The sequence below is a fragment of the Diceros bicornis genome, chromosome 3 (assembly GCF_020826845.1).
Source record: "Diceros bicornis minor isolate mBicDic1 chromosome 3, mDicBic1.mat.cur, whole genome shotgun sequence".
Lineage (NCBI taxonomy): Eukaryota > Metazoa > Chordata > Mammalia > Perissodactyla > Rhinocerotidae > Diceros > Diceros bicornis.
Window position 1 is genome coordinate 90803336 of NC_080742.1, and position 22306 is coordinate 90825641.

General features: G+C 37.7%; 1 pseudogene; it reads left to right on the plus strand.

Annotated features, from left to right (window-relative positions):
* The first annotated feature begins 19853 nt into the window (after positions 1-19853).
* On the plus strand, positions 19854-20813 carry LOC131400431 (taste receptor type 2 member 41-like; annotated as a pseudogene).
* Positions 20814-22306: the final 1493 nt, after the last annotated feature.

A 22306-nucleotide genomic window follows, 5' to 3' on the forward strand; every position in this document is an offset into this window, starting at 1 on the left:
TGATCTGTGTAAACATTTTATTCTCCCTAGTAGATTTTTAAGTTCTTGAAGGCATGGGCTGCCTCATACTCCTCCACGTGTCCCCTGAAGCACTTGTATATACTTGCTACATTGGACAGAAGGATTCTATTGCACCTGGAACCCAGCTGTAAGCACATGTACTTTTGTCTGTGTATTTATCTCTGGACCACTTACTACATTTGGATGCTTATGTTTGAGCTGGACTTTTCTTCACTGTCTGGCCAGCTTATTTTTGGTGGTCAAACTTACGTTCTGTTTCTCTTTGACTTATGCACAACGTAGAAATAATAAGTGAGTGAGAGAGCAAAATTTGCCTGATTTTGTGAGGCCTTCACCTTCTTTTTTCTTGCCCATTTACATGTTGCTAAGCAACTGTGTACAATGAGCTCAGCTCCTTCCTAGGGGAACCTAAGTGAAGTGCCTCTTCTCCTCTTTGTTACTGACCCAGTCTTCCTTTCCAAAGCACCCTCTATAAGCTACTGTTTGTTCCCTCCACACTTCACATCATTAGCCTAGGAGAAGAGAACATCTACCAGAATCTGAATGATCTCCCCACAGGAACAAGTTCCCTTGAAGCTTGAACACACAGGGAGAAATAAAAGAGAAATAAGGTTCATTGTATTTTTAAAATATTCAGTAACATTATTATCACTAATTTTTGCCTGTAGTCTAATTTCATCAGGTACTAAGATGATATTAAAAACAATCATCTATGAATGCTTATTTTGTGTGAGGCATGGGGCCAGAAAAATTTATTTACTTAAATTCTTTATATACTTAATTCTTAAAATAACACTGCAAAGTGGAAACAGGCTTAGAGAAGTTGACTGAGGTCTCATGGCCAGTGAATGATGGAACTGGGAAACTTTAGTGCTATGATATTTAAAACAGTGTGGTATTGACGTAGGAATAGACAAGTACACCAACAGACAGTCCAGGTAACAGTTACATGGAAAATTGTATATGATAAGGAAAGCATTTAAAACCAATGAGGGGGCCAGCCCCGTGGCTTAGCGGTTAAGTGCACACACTCCGCTACTGGCGGCCCGGGGTTCGGATCCCGGGCGCGCACCGATGCACCACTTCTCCGGCCATGCTGAGGCCACGTCCCACATACAGCAACTAGAAGGATGTGCATCTATGACATACAACTATCTACTGGGGCTTTGGGGGAAAAATAAATAAATAAAATTAAAAAAAAAAAACAATGAGGGAAAAGAGGATCATTTAGTGGTGTTGCAGCATATTGGTACTACAATTGGAGGAACAAAAATAAAATTAGATCCAACATTTTATTGTAAATTCCAGATAGATCGTCTTTAATCTAACTGTTATTTAATTTTTTAAAAGATCCCTTTTTAGGATAATTCAATATTTCCTATATTTTATTCCAGAAAATACTGCCTTTACATTTTACAGAAATTTTGACTGTTCTCTCCCCACCTTTTTGGATTTCATTGTAGAGTATATACACACCCTTTAGCTCCTCCAATCCAGAGAACCTCTGTTTTCTTAGTCCTTCTTAAGCAAGACTCAAAATACCAAGTCATATTGGAAATAATTGGTAAATCTGACTACAGAAAAATTTAAAAATTCTTTTAATGAAAAGAGTCTATAAATGTAGGGATCACTGAAGTCTTTTTCAATTTTAAAGGACAAGTAACAGATTGTCAGAAAATATTTAAACATTTTTAAAAGATAAAAGCTAATATCTCTAATATATGAAGATCTTCTACAAATCAATAAGAAAAATATAAGCAAGCTAATAGAATGGTGGCTAACTGATAAAAATAGAAAATATAGATTGCCATGTAAACATGTGAAAAGAAGCTGATCATCACTGTTGATCAGGGAAATGAAAATTAAAACAGTAGTAAGACTTCTGCTATAAACACAACTGCTTAAGTCAGTGGTTTCCCCTCTTCTTTCTCTGGAAAGCACATAAACGCAACAAGAAAGTTGAAAAAACTCCAATTTTCAGTGAAGCTAGGAGACAGATAATCTACGAATATCAAATTATGTGAAATCACTACCAATCACAGATGAGATCAGATAGAATCAAGAAAGAAAGTGAAAAAGTATAAAGAGAAATTAGAGGGCCCAGTGGGGGCAGAGATAATATTCCAGCAAAAATATACACTTTCTGCAAAAAGAGATTCACCTTGAAATGCAAAAGTCCCTTAGTATGCATGTATAGTTATCTATTGCTTCATAACAAATTACCCTGACACTTAGTGGATTAAAACAACTTTTACTATATAAACTCATAAAAGCTTCTGTAGATCAGAAATCCAGGCATGTCTCAACTGTATTTTCTGGCTCTGGGTCTCTCACAGGCTGCAGTTATCTTCAGGCGCAACTGGGAAGGATCCGCTTCCCAGTTCACTCACGTGGGTATTGGCAGGATTCAGTTCCTCTTGGATTGCTGGTGAGGCATCAGTGCCTTGTGAGCTATTGTCTGGAGACCTACTTCAGTTCCTTGCCAAGTGATCCTCTCCTTAGGGCATCTGACTTCACCAGAGTGAACAAAGAATAGGGCAACAGAGAGTCAGCAGAAGACAGAGTGCCAGCAAGATTAAGTCACAGGCTTTTGTAACCTAGTCAATGATTCTTTCATTATTTTTCATAGTGATAACTAATAGATGTGGTCAAAATAAACAGAGGACTAAGAGAGTTATATAAAATTATGATTATAAAGGTGAGCACTAGAACAAAAAATATACTTCGCTTACAATTAATAGAACCACAAACAAAAATGAAGAAACATACAACAAATATAAATACAATAAAAATCCTAAAAAAATCCTTTAAAAACAAAATGCAAAACAGGAAATAATGTGCCAGAACTAAGACTAAACATATTGAATATATGATTAAATAAAAATGGTCTTTACACGTAAAAGAGAATGGTCTTCAGATTGTCTCAAAAAGCAGAGCACAATTCTACAACATTTCTAAGATCCATAAAAAAAAGAAAGTTTGAATATAAAAGAATGAAAAATAGTATGTCAAATAAATGCAAACAAAAGGAATTCACACGTAAAATGATCAAATGAGATAACAAGATAAATTTTTAATGTTGAGAGGTAAAATGCAAAATTAAGATAGAATTGGTATGAATATCTATATGACAAATAGCATAGCAGCCATATTTATAAAGTAGAAATTACAGGAAATACAAGAAAATATAGACAGAATCATCACTGAAAGTAGAAAACTTTGTTTGCTGACCTAAATAAGCTCTCTGAAGACCTTGGGGCATTAGCTCCGACTATGGTAAGGATGACTCCCTTATCAGTAGTGGTGACAAACTGCATGGCAACCCCATGAAGGAGATCACCCTGCCCACCAACACCGGCGCCATTGTTCCCTAGCAACATGCTCTGGCAACAAGGGACTTTTCATTTTCATTTTGCACTGGCAGCTGGATGTCAGCTCTTGGTTGGCCAAGCCATCTCTCCTGAGTGCCTCCTCTATAAAAAGGGACACCTCGAACTAAATTTGGACTTTATTCCTTTCATCTACCCTTGCCTGGAACAATAGTGTAATTAGTCTACCATTGGTTTGGAGTATATTATGTTATTTCTTTATTGGCTTATTAAGAGACATTATCCTGTATGCCATTGGCTTGTGAAACCATTATAAATCCCACAGCAAACCTGTGTTAAATAAACTATTGTCACAGACAAAAAAAAAAAAACTTTATATTTGTCATGCAGAGAAAAAAATAAGTATAACCAAATAATTTAGCTTTTACTGATAGATATTAAACTCTGTACACGCCCAGAAAACACAACCTCTTTGCAAATACCAATGGGATAGTCATGAAAACTGAGTTAACAAAAATTGTATAAAATATAAAACTACAACCCAATCTCACTTATGCATAAAAAATCCTAAAAAAAACTTAGAAAGCAAAGTCCAACCATGCATTAAATGTTATGTCATTACCCAGTAGAGTTTAACAGAGAAATTTAAGGATGATTTAAAATTAGACAATCTGTTAGTATAACCTCTCAATTTAGTAAATCTAAAGGAAAATTCATATAATCATCTCCAAAAATGCTAAAAGGCAAGTGAAAAAATTTAATACTAGTTTTTGATGAACTCCTCAATATATAAAAATTCAATAACATGAAAAATATATCTATCTCAGCCCAAAAGCTGAAGCATATTTAATGACTCTAGAGGCATTCTTACAAAACTTAAGAATATAGAAGAATGAGTACTATCACCACTATTTATATTTTAATGGTAATAACACTTAATGTAATTAAGTAAGAGAAAGAAATTAGTTATAGACATTGGAAATGGGAGGTAAAAATATATGTTTGTATAGTTGAAAAATCTAAACAATCAACATAAAAACTACTATGAATCAAGAGGAATTTTGTAAGGTAGTGGGGTGCAAAATAAATATACAGAAATCAGCATTTTCTAATATTTACAAATAATCACCAGTTAGAATGAAAGAAAAGATTCCATTTGCAATAACAACAAAAAGACAAAATACCTAGAAATAAATTTTACAAGAAATATATAAGACCTACATGAAGGAAACTTTAAAATACTCAGGAAGACACGGTTGAAGACATGAATCAGTGGAATACACCACCATGTTCTTAGATAAGAAGACTCAGCACCATACAGGTGTCAGTTACTCTTAAGTTAATTTCTTAACTTAATGTAAGACACATAAAAATGCCAACTTTCCCCCTTTTTTTAAACCTATAAAAATAAGACTAACATATTCTATGGTTACTAGAAGTTGAAAGATGCTAAAAAAGAAAACAATGAAGGTAGACAAGCTCTATCTTACGTTAAAATATAGTTTGAACCTCAGTGTTTAAAAAGTGTATGTCTATACTCCAGTAGAATAGATAGTCCAGAAAGTAAATACATATTATATGGGAATTTGCTATACTTCAGTATAGATAAAAGTCATATTTCAGATCATAAGAAAACGGAATATTCAGTAACCGATATTGAGACAACAAGGAAAAACGATTAAGGTGCTGCCATACCTCAAACTGTACGCCAGGATAAAGTCTAGATGGATCAAATATTTTGATGTTAACAATGAAACTATAAAATTACTGGAAAAAAATGGGAGGGTGAGGATTCTTTTAAAACCTTTGGATGTGGAAAATCTTTTAAGTTCATAAAAGAAAAGATAGATAAATTAAAATAAAAAATTGTGCATAGTAAAAATCCATAAGAAATTTACAAAAAATATAATAAGCTGTGAAAATATCTGCATTCATAACGAAAGTTTAATCTCTAATATGTAAAGAGCTCTTAGAAATGATAGGAAAAAGATCAACAACCCAAAAGAAAAAGAAAAAAGGCAAATAATATGACTATGTAATTCACAGAAAAGGAAATACAAATGGTTCTTATACACAGTAAAGATAGTCAACCTAATTTATAAGAGAAATGTAAATTAAAACCATATTGAGATACAATTTTTTAACTATCCATTTGGCAAATCTCCTAAACTTTGAAAATACTTTTTTGCCAAGTTATTGGAGAAATATATTCTCTTATACATTGCTGATGGGAGTATAAATTAGTGTACTTTCTATGAAGGGCAATTTGTCAATATCTATCAAATTTACTAATGCATGCACCCTTTGATCTAGCAATGCCACCTAGGATTTAAAGTGTGTTACACACCTTCTCATGGTCGCAAGTCCTGCTGGGACTTGAGTCTTGTTATAGGTCTGGAAGCAATGACGGGAGATGGGGTGGGTCGTTAGTAGGATCAGCAATGGCTTGCAAGGAAACTACTAGAGGGGAATCCGTTACAGGCTCTGCAGGGAAGGGGTGACCAACCTTCTCAGATAAGGAAGGAAGAGTTGCATCTATTGGTAATGAAGATTTGACAGAATTTAGGGGTTCAGTTCTCTAGCAATCTAGAATCCAGATCTCCCCATAGTATCAAACCAAGTCTAGATTAATCCCCACACCACGTTTTTTTTGTCCAGCTTCTTTCCCTGCCCTATCTTGTGTCTCCTAATTTCCTGCAGGTTTCTCTTGAAAGCAATTCCTCAAAAAATCACTTGCACAAGAACTTCCATCACAGGCTCTGTTTCTAGAGAGCTTGATTGCGTGGTCTGAACTTCAGACTGTATCTCTCTGATCTATACTTGTATACCCCTCTTGAAAGGTCCACATGGATGTCTAGCAGGCATTCCAAAGTTATCATACCCAAAACCCAACTCCTGATACTTTCCCATTCCAACATTCTTCTCTCACTGTTTTCATCTCTTTCAGTATGTGGCAATTCCATTTTTCCAGTTGCTCTGGTCAAAAGTTTTTACATTCCACACGCAATCACTCAGCAACTCTGATGCTAAACCATTTAACCTGGTGCTAAGCTGTTTTTAGATAATTTGCTTCTGGGTTGGAGTTCCATATGTAGCAAGCAGCTCCTTCACTTCAATCTATTGAAAGTCAACCCTCGACACAAGAGTTTGAAAATATTAGGGTTAGAATTGGTAACAACTTTCAAAATGAAGTTGTAATTCTACCACCTATCACCACCTCTGTTGCTGCCACTCTGGTGCAAACCATATTCTCTCTTGCTTAGATTATTGCTATGACCTGCTAACTGGTTTTGCAGCTTCTATTCTCATTTGCCAGTGGTCTATTTTCAACACAACTATTAGCAAGATCTTTTAAAAATATGCCATATCATGTCACAACTCTTTCATAATTCTCCATTTTCTTTTCAACCTGGAGTAAAAGCCTAGGTTTTCACAATGAACCAAAATGCCCTTTATGATTTTGTCCTCCCCCCCAAGTCTCTGAAGTTGTCTCCTGCTATTCTACCCTCCTTTCACACTGCTCTGGCCACTTTGGCTTCCTTGATGTTCCTTGACTGTGCCAGGTACGTACCTCCCCGGAGCCTTTGCATGTGGGGATCTCTCTGCTTAGAATGCTCTTCCCAGATATAGACATGGCTCACTCCCTTACTTCTTGCAGACATTGTCACAGCCACTCTAAACTGCCATCCTCCATACCACTATTCCCTGCCCCGCTTTTTCTCCTTAGTATTATCACTATTTATTTTACTTGTTTATATTTTTTATTGTTTGTTTCCCTCACTCTAATGTAAACCCCACAAGGCAGAGCTTTGTGTCTGTTTTGTTTCCTACTGGCAAATGACAGACACTTGATAAATATTTGTTGAACACATGAATGCATTATTTTATTATAATTAACTAGATTACTTTATTAATGCAAAAACTTATTATTTCTATGCCTGTAGAAGTAACTATGGCTACTAGAATCGGGATCATCAATTGACCTTCCCTTATAAATTCAGACACTTTCGTGATTTTTGCTAGTTCTCTGATATAACACTTACCCTTCACATTTTCTACAGCTATGAGAGAGAGGTAACTCCTGCCATGCTTCTTTCACATTTTAACAAAAATTATTGAACATCTAGACATGGAGGTCTAGGCATATATCTCCCTGCTAAATGCAGTGGGGATATGAAAGTAGGATCTAAAGATTCAAGAAGTCTGCCATATAATGTACATAAACCAGTTAGAGGAATACAGACACTGAAGAGCTAAAGGGACCATTATCAAGTACTAATAGTTCATATACGACCCTGGTACTGAGAGAATTCTGAAATGGACATTAATCAGACACAATTGTCTAGCATTATCTATTTATAATGTTTTGCTGCAAATTCTATATATCTCAAATATACGATATAGGGCTGTTTGCATCTATCATTGATCTGTTTGGTTTTGACATTTTTTAATGTCACCTTGGCCTCCTCTTCTGAATTCTTATAGACTTATGGCCTGCATTGTTGGACACTCTTGTGTGATTCACTCAGGTGAAGGAGGATAATTTTGAGATTTAAAAAAGTCACAAGAACAAGGGCATGCGTGGGAGGAGAGTTGTGAGGGGAAAAATAAGATCAGAATTGTGAAGCATGGAATGAACCAGGATGAGGCTTCTGGTGGTTGATCACGGGGTTGGCCTCTGTCACAGGCTGGTAATGAATTTAAGTTGCAATGGTTTGGATGGCTGGCCTTGGGACCAGATAAAAGCTTTTGAAACTGAGCTTTAGCAGTGGGCTGCTGAATGCATTTTGAACTTTAGTAAGCTGAGCTGACTGGCAAGTCTTTTAACTATAAATAATCCTTGTCCAGGACTGTAATGATGGAAACCCAAGGCTGGGGTGGCAGAGAACTACGAGCGGTGGCAATTTTTTTTTGAGGACTTTTATTTTTCTTTCAGTAGAATTAAGCCATTTTTTTAGAAAAGGTTGAATAAACTATTTAAGATACAATATTTACAAAATACTATTCATTCTCTATTTTTCTCAAGGTGATTTTTTTTAAATGTGAAACTACTCCAGTGTCATCAGATTATTATACGTCTTACATCTGAACTAAAGGGCAATAGTATCTGAGAGCGACATGGATTTCGGCCTTCAGGGGACACTATAGTTTTCATAAAATAGGGGATTAGCTCTACTTTTTAAGGTTGGTGGCCTCCTACCCTGCTGACAAATTCCTTGGGAGCACTGTGATTTGGGTCAGCACCAAAAGTAGGATCCATTCAATCCCGTGGGTATCTGTTACTAGGAGACTATTGTTCTTGTTGCTGGAAAGTTTCAAATGGAGAAGAAAAATAGCTGGCCCAAAGATTTAGAATAGGAAAGCATTTAGATTCTAACTCCTCTGTCTGTAATAGAGAAATTTATAAGGAAGCTGAGGGACAGCTGCATTTCTCAAGTTAAAGCCAATGACTGTATTTATATTAAGTCAATAACAATCTTTTACTTCATCTGTATTTGAAATTTTTTGTTACACGTAATTATTATAGTTGGGTTTTTATTGATCTCTTATTTTTTGGGAAAATCATCACCAACCTTTTGTAGTGAGACCAGACTTCCAGGGCTCCAGCAAGTAAGACTGAAAACATCTTTGTATATAAAACATACATGTTTCTTAGCATTTCCAGCTAGACTACAAGTGTTCTACTTCTGTTATCATAGCATTTGTATAAAGTCTTGCTAACTCAGTCTCCTCAAATAACCAAATACTGAAAGCATCTGTAACAAAATATGTCAGTAATGCAGTATGTAGAAGGGTAGACACATAAAAATTAGTTTTAAAAAGGAAAAACAACTAAGCTCATTTGGTTAACAAATATTCCCTGAGTGCCCACTATGTGGGAGACGTGGGGGCTGAAGGAGACACGATGTTTGTTCTCTAAAAGAACAACATACTTTTCTATTAGACCAAGAGCAAAGTCTGAAACTGAAGCATGAATTTAAAAGATTAAGACCTTATATTGTGTCCAGGAAATGTTCTTTGAGAAAATACTTTTTATTGTGGTAAAATATACATAACATAAAATTTACCATTTTAACCATTTTTACTTGTACAGTTCTGTGGCATTAAGTTCATTCACATTGTTATGCAGCCATCACCACCATCTATCTCCAGAAATTTTACATTCTCCCTAGCTGAAACTCTGTCCCCATTAAACAACTCCTCATTTCCCCCTCCCCTCCTCATCCCTGGCAACCACCATTCTACTTTCTGTCTCTATGAATCTGACTACATTAGATACCTCACATAAATAAAATCACACAATACCTGTCCTTTTGTGACTGGCTTATTTCACTTAGCATAATGTCTTCAAGCTTCATCCACGTTGTTGCATGTGTCAGAATTTCCTTCTTTATTAAGGCAGAATAAGATTCTACTGTCTGTAACTACCACATTTTTTTACTCATTCATTTCTTGATGGATACTTGAGTTTGTTCCACCTTTGGGTTGTTGTGAATAATGCTGCTGTGAACATATGTGTACAAATATCTGATCAAGACTGAGCAAATCGTTTTTAGAATCAGAACATGAGAGGTGATGAACACTTTGTGAGGAAGAATCATTGAGGCACAATGAATTAAAGTATTTACAGATACTGATGGGTGAAAGAATAAAAAACTTTATAACAACTTTTTTTTTTTTTACTAGAGCAGTGAAAGAGAGACACACTGCAGAGTATCTAGGCTGTAAAGAACACGAGGTCCTTCAGATATGGGGGCAGCTCAGTGGTTGCTTTGTGGAACAACATTTTAGAACCCTGGAGTCTCCCAAGAGGCAGTGACATACGCCTTGCTGCAGTGGCAGGCACAGGCACCCACACAGCCCTGCTCCCCTCTGGAGTGACACACGCCAGAAGCTCTAGTTCTCTCACATTAAGAAGGTCCTTAAGACCACAGAGCTCGCGCAGCCATTGTCTGTCCTAAAGTCAATAGCATATTCCCTTGGGTAAAACTAAATTAAACCTTGAGATGTTTTCCTCTGTTTAACTATGTAAGTTTCCTATGTAGGAAACTACAGAGTTTCCTCTGTAAACTATGTTTAACTGAATCTCTATTCACATTTCTTTGCTTAGTTTAAACTTTGGACTCTGCTTAGGTTCTCCTGTCTTGTAGAGACATCTGGAAGGTGAATTGATTTCCCAAGGAGGATTCTGCTGGCGTATTCCGTCCAGCTTGGTCTAGTCCTGTGGTTGCTGCCTGTGGCTCTCTCTTTGACTTGCAATACTGGTGTACACTGGCCTTGTGCTTGTTTTTGACAGCATCATACTTTGTGGACTAGCATGGTTTCCTTCTTAGTTCCTCCTGGTCAGCCTGGTTCTGTGGCAACACGTAACCCAGCCCTGAGAAGTGAAATTGCCAAAGCCTCAAAGAAAGTTCTTTTCTTCTGCTTTGACTTGAAATTTGTGAATGGTTTGCATCAGAACCTGGGAATTTGGAATATGCTTGTCAAGAGTCCTAACTCCAACCAGTTGTCCACTTAATCACTAATTTCCAAGATACCAGTGAGAGTCAAACACTGATACTACATTCACGTACCACAGCCTGTGTTCTACTATAGACACTCTCTCCTCCTAGCAGAGATCTGGGAAGTGGAAGATATTAGGGTTCCAATTTTTGTCTGTATCTTGGAAATCAAAGAGCTTCCAAGGCATGAAACTGGTGATTATGATGAGAAGAACTAAACCAAATGACATAAGGGCTCTTGGAGAGTGTGGTACAGTGTCTCAGAGTCAAGATCTGAATCTAAGAGTTAATTCTTTCCTGCCTCATATTTATGTTATGGCCTTGGGAAAGTCAATTACCTCACAGGGTCCCAGTTTTCTTATCTGTAGGGTGGGAGTGGAGGTTGAAATGCTCATGTTGTGATTGTGGTGGTAAGATGGTAGTGCTGGTATTGATGGTGCTGATATGTGCTTGCAAGAAGGGGTGGGGCAGATGTGCTGAAAGATTTAGTTGGACCAGTTAGTCAAATGCTCAATTTTTGTATAGAAGATTTACAAGAAAGCAGTGGTAAGTCGGTCTTTGGAAGTTTAATATACAACTCTGCATAAGAGTGGGACCTTGACTACTGCTACCAATTCTATCTTGCTCTGCTCCACCCTGTCCTATGCCAGATCAATCAGTTCGTACTAATCTCAAATCATGGGGTCTTACAGGCTAAGGTTAATGTTGGAGATAATGTAGAGTTATTTAGTCTCCCTTAAATATATCACAAATGATTTATTAGTTTTAACACTTTAATGTTCTTTCTTGATAATACATGATTATTACAGGAAATTTAAAAAATATATAATACTATAAAGAATTTTAATAATCACTCAAACTTTCCTTATCCAAAGATAATCACCATTATCACTCGTTCCTTCCAGACAGTTTTTCTCACATAGAATTGTATTTATATATATGCATACACAAAATAAATAATGCTGATATCTCAGACATTTAAACAATTTTTTACAATATTAGGGTAATAAATTTACATTTTTTCACATATTATGAATATTTCCCTTTTCTGCAATGACAGACATAAGAAAACCTTTCAATAAGTATTGAAAGAAACTTTGAAATATATACGTGAAAAAGCAAGAAAAATATAAAATGGTGAATGAGCAAAATGATTGTTAATTTCTCATAAAGAATCATCATTTGTTTTCACAGATGGCAGTTTTCTAGGATACCAAAATATTTTGTGGATTCTTTGGCATAAAACATGAAAAAATCATAAAGCTTAGGAGTAAGAATATTTGATTCGATAACTTGGCTGAATAAGGGTTTTGTTATAAATCGTTTATGGTAATTTTAAATGGAACCAGGACGCAGTAAACTTGGTGATGTTCTTTCAGAATTATTCCACCATAGTGGTGCTCTCCTCTCCTAGCACCTAGCAGGAGAGTCTGGAAAAGGACAGATTCTGAACATTTTATTGCAGGCAATATTTTTATATCTTTGCTCATTGTTTTGCAATCAACATTGTGATGACTATCATTTTAAACATTCCATTTTCTCTCGGACCAGTGCTACCCTGGATTCTCAGCCAATGTTATTCTGCATTATAACATTATGATCCAAGGAGCCTGCTTTCATGGATGTTGACTTTACAGTTGCTATTTTTAACCACTATAGACACATGTTACGTTATCTGAGACCGTCCCAGAGGCTGTATTTGCTGACTCTCTGCCACTTTGGGAATATTTATTATGACCATTCCATTTTGCATCAAAAGTATCAGTAGTTCTCTCTCTTTGTTAATAATCACAAATCGTGTTTATTTATCCTTGTTTTCATCCATCCTGTCGTGAACATACATATTTGAACACTAATATAATAGTTAACACACATCATATTGTGTTCTACATTTCTTAGTTAACATTCATTGTTATTTTTTGATTGACTCACCTTTTTTTCAGCTTTATTGAGGTATAATTGATACAAATATTGTATAATTGATTTTACAACACCATTTATGGAAGAGACAATCTTTCCCCCATTGTGTATTTTTGGCACTTTTGTCAAAAATTAATTGACCATATATGCACAGGTTTATTTCTGGGATCTCTATTCTGTTCCATCAATACAATCGATATAATTGTATTATATAATTGATACAAAAATCGATACAAATAAAATTTTAATATTTATAAAATGTAAAATGTGATGATTTGATATAAGTATACATTGTGAAAGGAGTGTTGTTGTTGTTGAGTTGTAGGAGTTCTTTATATACCCTGGATATTAACCCCTTATAAGATATATGGTTTGCAAATATTGTTTCCCATTGTGCAATTTGCCTTTTACTCTGTTCATTGTGTCCTTTGATGCACAGAAGCTTTTAAATTTTAATGTGATCCCATTTATCTGTTTTTACTTTTGTTGCCTGGGCTTTTGGTGTCATATCCAAGAAATCATCGCCAAATCCAATATCATGACGCTTTGAGTTTACCATAAATTTTGAGCACAAATTGTATCATCTATAAAGTGATTATGATAATTCCTATCTCACTGCTTCTTGTGAGAATGAAATGTGATCATCAAGATGAAATGCTTAGCATAACAATTGATGGACATAATAGGTATTCTATAAATGTTAGAATTTAAATGAGAATGAGATTTCCAAATTAATATATAACTGTGTCAATATCATATTCAAGCACCCACATAACAAAACAAAAAAATCTGTAAAATTTTCATCTAAACATTAGGGGATTACACAGAGACAACCACTCCTACAAATAATGGATCCTTAATGCTTTGAATAGTCTGGGAAATTGTAAGTGGAACTGGTAGGTCTAGACTCGACAAATATATGATTATAAAATGAAATGTTGTTAATTGTTAATCCCCAAATTAGAATGGTGAATGCACCCACCATTGATTTCTGATCTTCAGCCCCCTGTTCTCTGTTCTCTGCAATGTATTTCTCCATTTATTTCTGGGAGTAGAGAGTGAGCTTTCCGATGGTCAGTAACTCGTGCAACAGGTACCACATGGCATATTTCTCCTCTTTCTGCCTCTCTGTTTGGTATCCATGTCCGTGAACACTCTATGGCCATGGACTCTTGTGAAACCACCAACATCTATATCAAAGGGACTGTCTCTCAATGCACCCAAGTCACCAATTTCCAAGATACCAGAGCCATACTGGCTTTGTGCAGAGGTGGCAAAATACTCCCCACCCTCAACTGGGCGCAAAGCACCCCATGGGTGACTGTGCCCAGAGAGCCACAAAAGCAAAGAGGTGTGCTCCAAAGCAGAATTTTCTTCCTTTTGCTGATCAAGTTTCCAAAAAATGGTTTCCTGTAAACTTCAGGAAAGAGCTCAAGCACCTGATAACATCATATCAGGAGATTTGTGATCTGACCCCTGCCTACCTCTCCAGGATCACCTTTTGACATCTGCTCTCTCCTTCCCCTGCTCACATAACCTCTCTTCACCTCCTGTCATTTGAAACTGCCTTCAGATTTCTCTCCCTCCCTGTGCTTTTTCATGTTGTGATCTCTCACTCTTAGCCTATCTCTTTCCTTTTCCATCCTTAATTGCCTCGCTAAATCCTATGTCAAATTCAAGCTTCAAGTCAAGCCTTATATGTTTTTGCAAGACCTCCCCAAAATCCACTTTCTTTTCACCTTTCCCCTCCACAACCCACTAGATTTTGGGCTTTTTTTTTTAATGCTTTCAGAGCAGGGACGATACCGTAATGGTGAAGAGTACAAGCTTTATAGCTAGACTGCCTGAATTGAAATCCTAGCTCTGCCGCTTATTATAGGTGTAACTATGAGAAGTTACTTCTCATGTACCTGCATTTCCTTATCTGTAAAATGAGGATAACAACAGTACCTATCTCATTGGATTTCTTTTATTTGTATTATTTTTCATTTCAATGCTCAAATTTTCCCAAATTTGACCAATAGGATCCCCTAGAGGCAGCCTTCCTGTGTCTTTTGGATATGTCCATCAATTTTTAAAGAGCGTTTTATTGAGATATAGTTCACATACTATACAATTCACCCATCAGTATTTCATTTATTTTTCTTGCCATATAATATCCTATTGAATGGATATATTACATTTTGTTTATCCATTCATCAGTTGATGGAAATTTGGGTTTTTCCACTTTGGACCTATTACGAATAATGTTACTATGAACATTTTGTATAAGTTTCTGTGTGGACACGTATTTTCATTTTGGGGGGGTATATAGCTAGGAATGGAATTTCTGAGTCATACGGCAGCTATATTTAACAATGGGTACCTGCTGAACCCAAGCAGCTTTCCAAAGCAGCAGCACAATTTTTGGCAATCCCACTAGCAATGTTTGAGGGGTTCAGTCTTTCCCTATCCTTGTCAGCACTTGTTATTGTCTATCTTTTTGGTTTTAGTCACCCTAATGGATGTGAAGTGGTATCCTGTGGTTTTGATTTGCGTTTCTGTAATGACTAATAATGTAGAATATATTTTTTGTGTGCTTATTGGCCATTTGTATATCATCTTTGGAGAAATACCTAATCAAATCCTGTGCCCATTTTTAAGTCAGCTTACATTTTATTGTTGAATTTTAAGGGTTCTTTATATATTCTGGATGCAAGTTCCTCATCAGGTCAATCATTTGCAAATATTTTCTCCCATTATGTGGTTGTCTTTTCATTTTGTTGATGGTGTCTTTTCACAAACGTTTTTTAATTTTGATGAAGTCCAATTAATCTATTTTTTCTTTAGTCACTTGTACTTTTGATCTCATATTTGAGAAGGCTTTGTCTAACCCAAGATCATGAAGATTTACTCTTATGCTTTCCCCTAAGAGTTTACAGTTTTAGTTCTTATATTGGATCTATGATCCACTTTGAGTTAATTTTTGTGTTTGGTGTGAGGAAGGGGTCCAACTTTTCTCTTTTGTATGTGGATATCTAGTTGTCCCAGCACTAGTTTGGAAACTCACTGAGATTTTATGAGAATAAAAAAATTAATATACTTAGAATACACTTAGAATAGTACATGGAGATGCATAGCAGCACTGAGTAAATATCAGTTATTATTATTTTGTTATTTATACTGAATTGCCATTGTATGTCTACCTATCTTTCTGCCACAAGAGACTACCAAATCTTTGTACCAACATGCTTGGCCTAGTACCTGACAGACAGTATATACTGAACAGATTTTGTTGAATAGGTGAATGATAAATACGACTTCTCTGCTTAGGCAATTGATGACTAAAGCACAGAACACACTCCAGTTTCAACACTGACACTCTGCTGTGCTAGGCTTGAGTCTCAACAAAAAAGCCTCTCAAAGTTAGAATATGTTAACAATGTCTGCCTTAGGGTGTGTCCCCAGATAGCATAGCATAACAACCCCTGGGTGAAGATCACCCTAGAGAACTAGAATCCCTTCAGCATATTTTTCATTGTGGTGTCTCCTTCCTCATCCATCTGTTTCCTCCTCCCCTTGTCCCTGAGCATGAATTCAGGGAATGGAATCCCTCTCTAATATCAGTTTCAGCCAAATCTTCTTAGCTGGATCCTTTGGCTTTCAACCTCTAAAAGTTGAAGGTGAAAAGTTTACTCCGAGACCCCTAACAGTCTCCATTTACATTCTTTTCCCACAAAAATCTCATCTGGTTTAATGGCTTTTAAATACCATGTTAATGTTAGTGACTCCCAAGCCTGTTACTCCAGTCTTAACTCTTCACTCAGATCTAGACTTATATTTCAATTGTCCATTTCATGTCTCATTTCAGATATCTAACAGGCACCTCAAACTTAACTAAAACAGTATTTCTCCCACAAACATATTCTTTTCTCAGTCACCCTCATCTCAGTAAATGACTCCATAAAATTCTTCCAGTTACTGAAGTCAAATATTTAGTATCTATCTTTGGTTCCTCTCTTTCATCTCTGTATCAGGCAAATCCTATTGAATCTGCCTTCAAAATACATCAGCATTTTATCACTGCTGACTACCTCCATTGCTTCCACTTGAGGACAAGCAATATCTGCTTGTACATGATCTAATGAAGTAGTCTTTGACTGCTCTTGCCTCTCCCGAATTCCATTCTCTACATAATAGCGCAGAGGATGTGTTTAAAAACATAAATTAGATCAAGCTACTCCCCTGTTTAAAACCCCCTAATGACTTTCAATTCCATTAGGAGAATATCCAAATTTCTTACCATGACCAACACGACTTGCTTGATCTTGCTTTCTAAATAACAGGATGTTAAAAGTTGAAATTTCTACCACATGCAAAAATTTAATGATATGAGATTTCAGAGTGAGTTGCCAGTTACTGATATGCAGGTTTTCAAAGGAAATGGAGGTAAACTTGTTTCATAACTCAAAATCCTATGATAAAATAAAATGGTTGAGACAGTAGAAGACAAAGGATTTTGTGAGAAATTAACATTTAGATAAAGCTATGTTGTGAGACCCATTCCATATTCCACCAAGGAGGACTAGTAATGTCTTTCCTCACCTCAAACCTAATAGTAGTTGAGAGCTTCCATGGGGCTACTCATGAAACTTACTGTGTCATTTCTTCAGTTGGGAGGCATAGTGGACTAGGGCCTTGCTTCTGCCTGGGGGATTAAGAGAGTGAGAGACCAACTGGGTAGTGTGGGTAGGGTTAGGGGACCAGCTGTGGGCCACAAGGGAGAGAACATGTGTTTGAGGGTGACTTGAGATCTGACTAATAGGGCTGCCTAGTGAGTGTGGAAACTCCAGAAGCAACAATTTGATGGTGAATGCCTAGGTGAGTCCCAAAGGATCACCTAAAATAGAGATGCTTTCTCCTCATTGAAGGAAAGTGCGGAAGAGAGGGCCCAGTAGAGAACCTCCAGAGCCCTGAGAGTTCCCCATGGGGGAAAGAGTCAGCATTAAACATCTGCCAGGCCTGGAAAGCACAAGGTCAGATTACTTTGGTTCTAGTCCAAGTAAGACCCTTCCTGCCCCTTTTCCACTTTCCCTCTGCATTAGCCAATCTTGGAGGGGTTGAAGCTGCAGTTATCTAGTTATCTAGTATTCACATATTGGACTGAAATATCCAATTTCTAGTTTGAGGCTGTTTTGTGGCTTGGAGTGATCATGGGATAATCTATGTGATCAGAGTGAAAAGAAAAGTCATGTGGCCTGCTGGAGTTCTTATTCTCTGGCAGGAGAATTTTCCCTTGCTGAATAAAGTTAGAAGGAATGGTGGAAGAGAATGAATACAATTATGATTTGATAATATTATGAGTACAGCCAGTTACACATGGCATAGGCTCTACTCTCTCAGGCCCCTGAGCCCACGTGACCCCCTGAGAAAGCTTTCCCCAGCCTACAGGTCTAAAGGAGCAACTCTTCCCTCTCCAGCCATTCTCCAACAATCTTACTCTTCTGTTTTCTTCAAAACACTGATTACTATGTGAAAGAGTCTTGTTCATGTGTTTGCTTATTGTCAGTTTCCTTCCATTGGACTGCAAGTTCCATAAAGCAGGAATCCCACCTCTTTGGTTCACTGCTGTATTCCCAGTGACTAGATAGGTACCCTGTACACATAGGTGCTCAATAAATATTTGTTGAGTGAATGAATGAATGAGTAAAAACGGTATAAAGAACATTGATCTGAGAAAAATGTATATTCACCCAACTTCAGTGGGATTTCTCTTTTTATTGTGGATTATTAATTTTAATACAACTATACATTCACGTTGTGGTGGTAACAACTTTCACATTGTTTGTATGACTGATTTTCTCAGCTGACTCTTTCATGACAAAGTCACAATCTAAAAGGATACAGGAGCATTAAAAAAGTTTTAAACAAATATGGAGGAAAGACAAATTTGAAGTACTAAACAGAAAACGTTTGACTGTGGATCAACTTGAATATATTTTTTCAAGAAAATATTTTTACTTTTCAACATGGTCTCATAGGGATCTCTTTTTAATGTTGGTTTTGGAGGACAGGACTCACATATATCTTGTAAGCTATGGTATCTCAGTGCGGCAGACAGACTCAAAGTTGGCCCCCCCGTGACCCCCACCCCTGGTAGCCGCACCTTTGTGTAACCCTCTCCATTTGAGCATCTGTGGGGACTATGACTTGTTTCTGGCCAATAGAACATGGCAAAGGTCACTGAAAGGATTGTCACTCCCATGATTACATTATGATATTTAAGACAATATCTTGCTGGTCGACTCTCTCTAGGGATTGTCTTTGCTGGCTTGAGGTTCCATGTTGAAATAGCCCACTTGGCAAAGACTATGGGCAGCCACTAGCACCTGAGGGCAGCCTCCAACTGACACCCACCAAGAAGCAGATGCCCTCAGTCTCATATCCACAAGGAAATGAATTCTCTCACTGGAACCATGAAACTAGTCTAAGCCATTATCAATCATTTATACCTCAGGGGCCATGAAGGATTTAAGAAAAGGTTTGGTAGAAAGGTGAACCAAGATACCTGACCTTGAAGGGGATGACTGCTCATAGGTGAGGGGGGATGTGTAAAAGGGAAACTCAGCTGGAGACAGACTTCTCTAGTGTCACTATTTTGACTAGGTCTCGGCCATATGAGTGTCTCCCTGTACTTGTTGCCTATGTACTTAATGTCTTGAGAATGATCTGATGAAGAGAGTTGTGTTTAGAGGGCCAAAGGATGGAATAAGAAGAATGGAACTCAGTCACAGAGACAGTGAAAAATCCTGCCCATTGATGCTAACCATGGTAGCATGCAGGCAAAATCAGAGAAGGTAAATCAGGGGCAGTTGGTAGGCCTAGGGGGAACTGAACCCAGGGGAAATTTGCATCCTCACTGAGCCGAGCTCCCTTTTCCTCTGCAGCCTGACCATCCTCTTTCTAAGTGAGCTCTGGCTCAGAGGTAGAGCCTAAGCATTTTTCTCATATCCCCAGGAAAGATCAAAAGAGGGGCTGTGGGTGGGAGTAAGGAGGAGGCCAGGGATGAAGGCACAGGATGGCGACCAGAGGAGGGGTCAACATGCAGCCAGGACTCACAGCCCTCTTCATGTTGCTCTTTGCCCTTCTGTTTCTCCTGGGAATCCTGGCCAACGGCTTTATTGTGCTGGTGCAGAGCAGAGAATGGATGCGGAGTGGGAGGCTGCTTCCCTCTGACATGATCCTCATTAGCTTGGGTGCCTCCCGCTTCTGCCTGCAGTGGGTTGGAATGGTGAAAAACGTCTACTACTTCCTCCATCTGGTCCAGTACTGCAGGGGGTACCGCGCGGCAGTTCTTTGGTCTACACCGGGACTTCCTGAACTCGGCCACCTTCTGGTTCGGCACCTGGCTCAGTGGCCTCTTTTGCGTGAAGATTGCTACCTTCACCCACCCCACCTTCCTCTGGCTGAAGTGGAAGTTCCTGGGGTGAGTGCCGTGGCTCCTCCTGGGCTCTCTTCTGATTGCCTGCATCGTCATCCTGCTCTTCTTTTGGGGAAACAACGGTATGTATCAAGGATTCTTCATTAGAAAATTTTCTGGGAACATGACCTACAAGGAGTGGAGCAGGAGGCTGGAAATTTACTATTTCCTGCCCCTGAAACTTGTCACGTTGTCACCTCCTTGCTCTATTTTTCTGATCTCGATTGCACTGTTGATTACTTTTCCGAGGAGACACACACAGAGAATGTGGCACAATGGCCACAGCCTGTAGGACCCCAGCACCCAGGCTCTCACCAGAGAGCTCTGAAGTCAATCATCGCCTTCCTTGTTCTTTATGCTGTGTCCTTCGTGTCACTAGCCATCGATGCTGCAGTGTTCTTATCCTCAGAGAGTGACTGGAACTGGCCATGGCAAATTTTAACTTACCTGTGCATGTCTGTCCATTCCTTTAACCTCATCCTCAGCAACCTCAGGCTTCAAGGGGCGTTCAGGCAGTTACTTCTGTTGGCCAGAGGCTTTTGGGTGGCCCAGGTGACAAGGTTTCCTTATCCAGACCCCTAGAAGAGACTCAAGTGAGGTTGAGAGAACCCTGCCCACTTACATGGAAATATCTTTATGGTTAGATGTCTACTGGATCATGCTGTGCGGTTCTTCCTTTGGGAAGGAGAGGAGTAGAGTAAAGTCTGGGAGCTCTGAACATGAACATTATGTCTTAGACAAATTGGCTTTTTATTTTTTATATCATAAGCAAAACCCTCCCCCCCACCCAGTAAAATTAAAATTTTATTTTAATTTTTATTGATTCTAATAGTAATTTTTAAAGCTTTTTCACTTTGAAATAGTTATAGATTCACAGGAAGTCATAAAAAATGTCCAGAGTTCTATGTCCCCTTCAACCATCTTCCCCCAATGGTGACATCTTACTTGGCTGTACTATAACACCAAAACTGGGAAAGTGACATCAGTACATTACTGTTAACAAGTCTACAGATCTTATTCAGTTTTCACTAATTTTTTTAACATGCATTTGTGTGTGTTTTGATGCAGTTTTATCCCATGCATAGATTGGTGTAACTACAATCAAGACACAGATCTGTTCCATCATCACAAACTCCTTTTGCATCTCTACCCGCCCACTACCTTACCCTCCATGTTGTTTTGTTTTTGCCTTTTTATTTTTATGATAGTGGCTTTTGCCATGTGGAATTTTTGATGAATCTGTCAAAAAAAACTTTTTAATGACTGCTGGGATTTTGTCTCATAGGAGGCATTTCTCACTTTGATATCATTAAAAAAATCTCCATTTGTTTTCTTCTAGCACTTTTTTCCTTTCATTTGTACATTGAAATATTTGACGTTATGAAATTTATTCTGACATAAGGTGTCATGTAGGGGTAAATTTTTTTCCCAGATGATTAGCTTGTTGCCTTAACACTATTTATTGAATAATTTTTTTCTCCATTGATTTAAAATGCCACTTTTTATCATTACTGGATTCCTGTATATATTGGTGTATTTCCACACTTTCTATTCTATTTCCCTACCTTGGTGTGAGCACCTGCCACTACCACTGCATTTTCACTATTTCAGGTTTGTGATGTTTGAATAACCAGTAAACCAGTCCTTCTTCACTAACCTTCTTTTTCAGAACTTTCTTGGCTATTATTTTTAGAATAACCTCGTCTGGTCCCAAACAAAAATCCCCCCCATTTTTTATTTTTTGAGAAAGATTGGCCCTGCACTGACATCTGTTGCCAATCTTCCTCTTTTTTCCTTTTTCTCCTCAAAGCCTCAGTACATAGTAGTACAGCATAGTTGCAGAGTTGTAGCTCTTCTATGTGGGAAGCCACCTCAGCATGGCTTGATGAGTGGTGAGTAGGTCCCTGCCCAGGATCCGAACGGGCGAACCCTGGGCCGCCAAAGCAGAATGCGCAACTTAACCACTATGCCACCGGGCTGGCCCCGCCCCAACCCCATTTTTTTATTAAGTTGGATCCTGTGAACTGTGTAATTTAACAAAAGGAGACGTATATATCCATGATACTGAGTCTTTA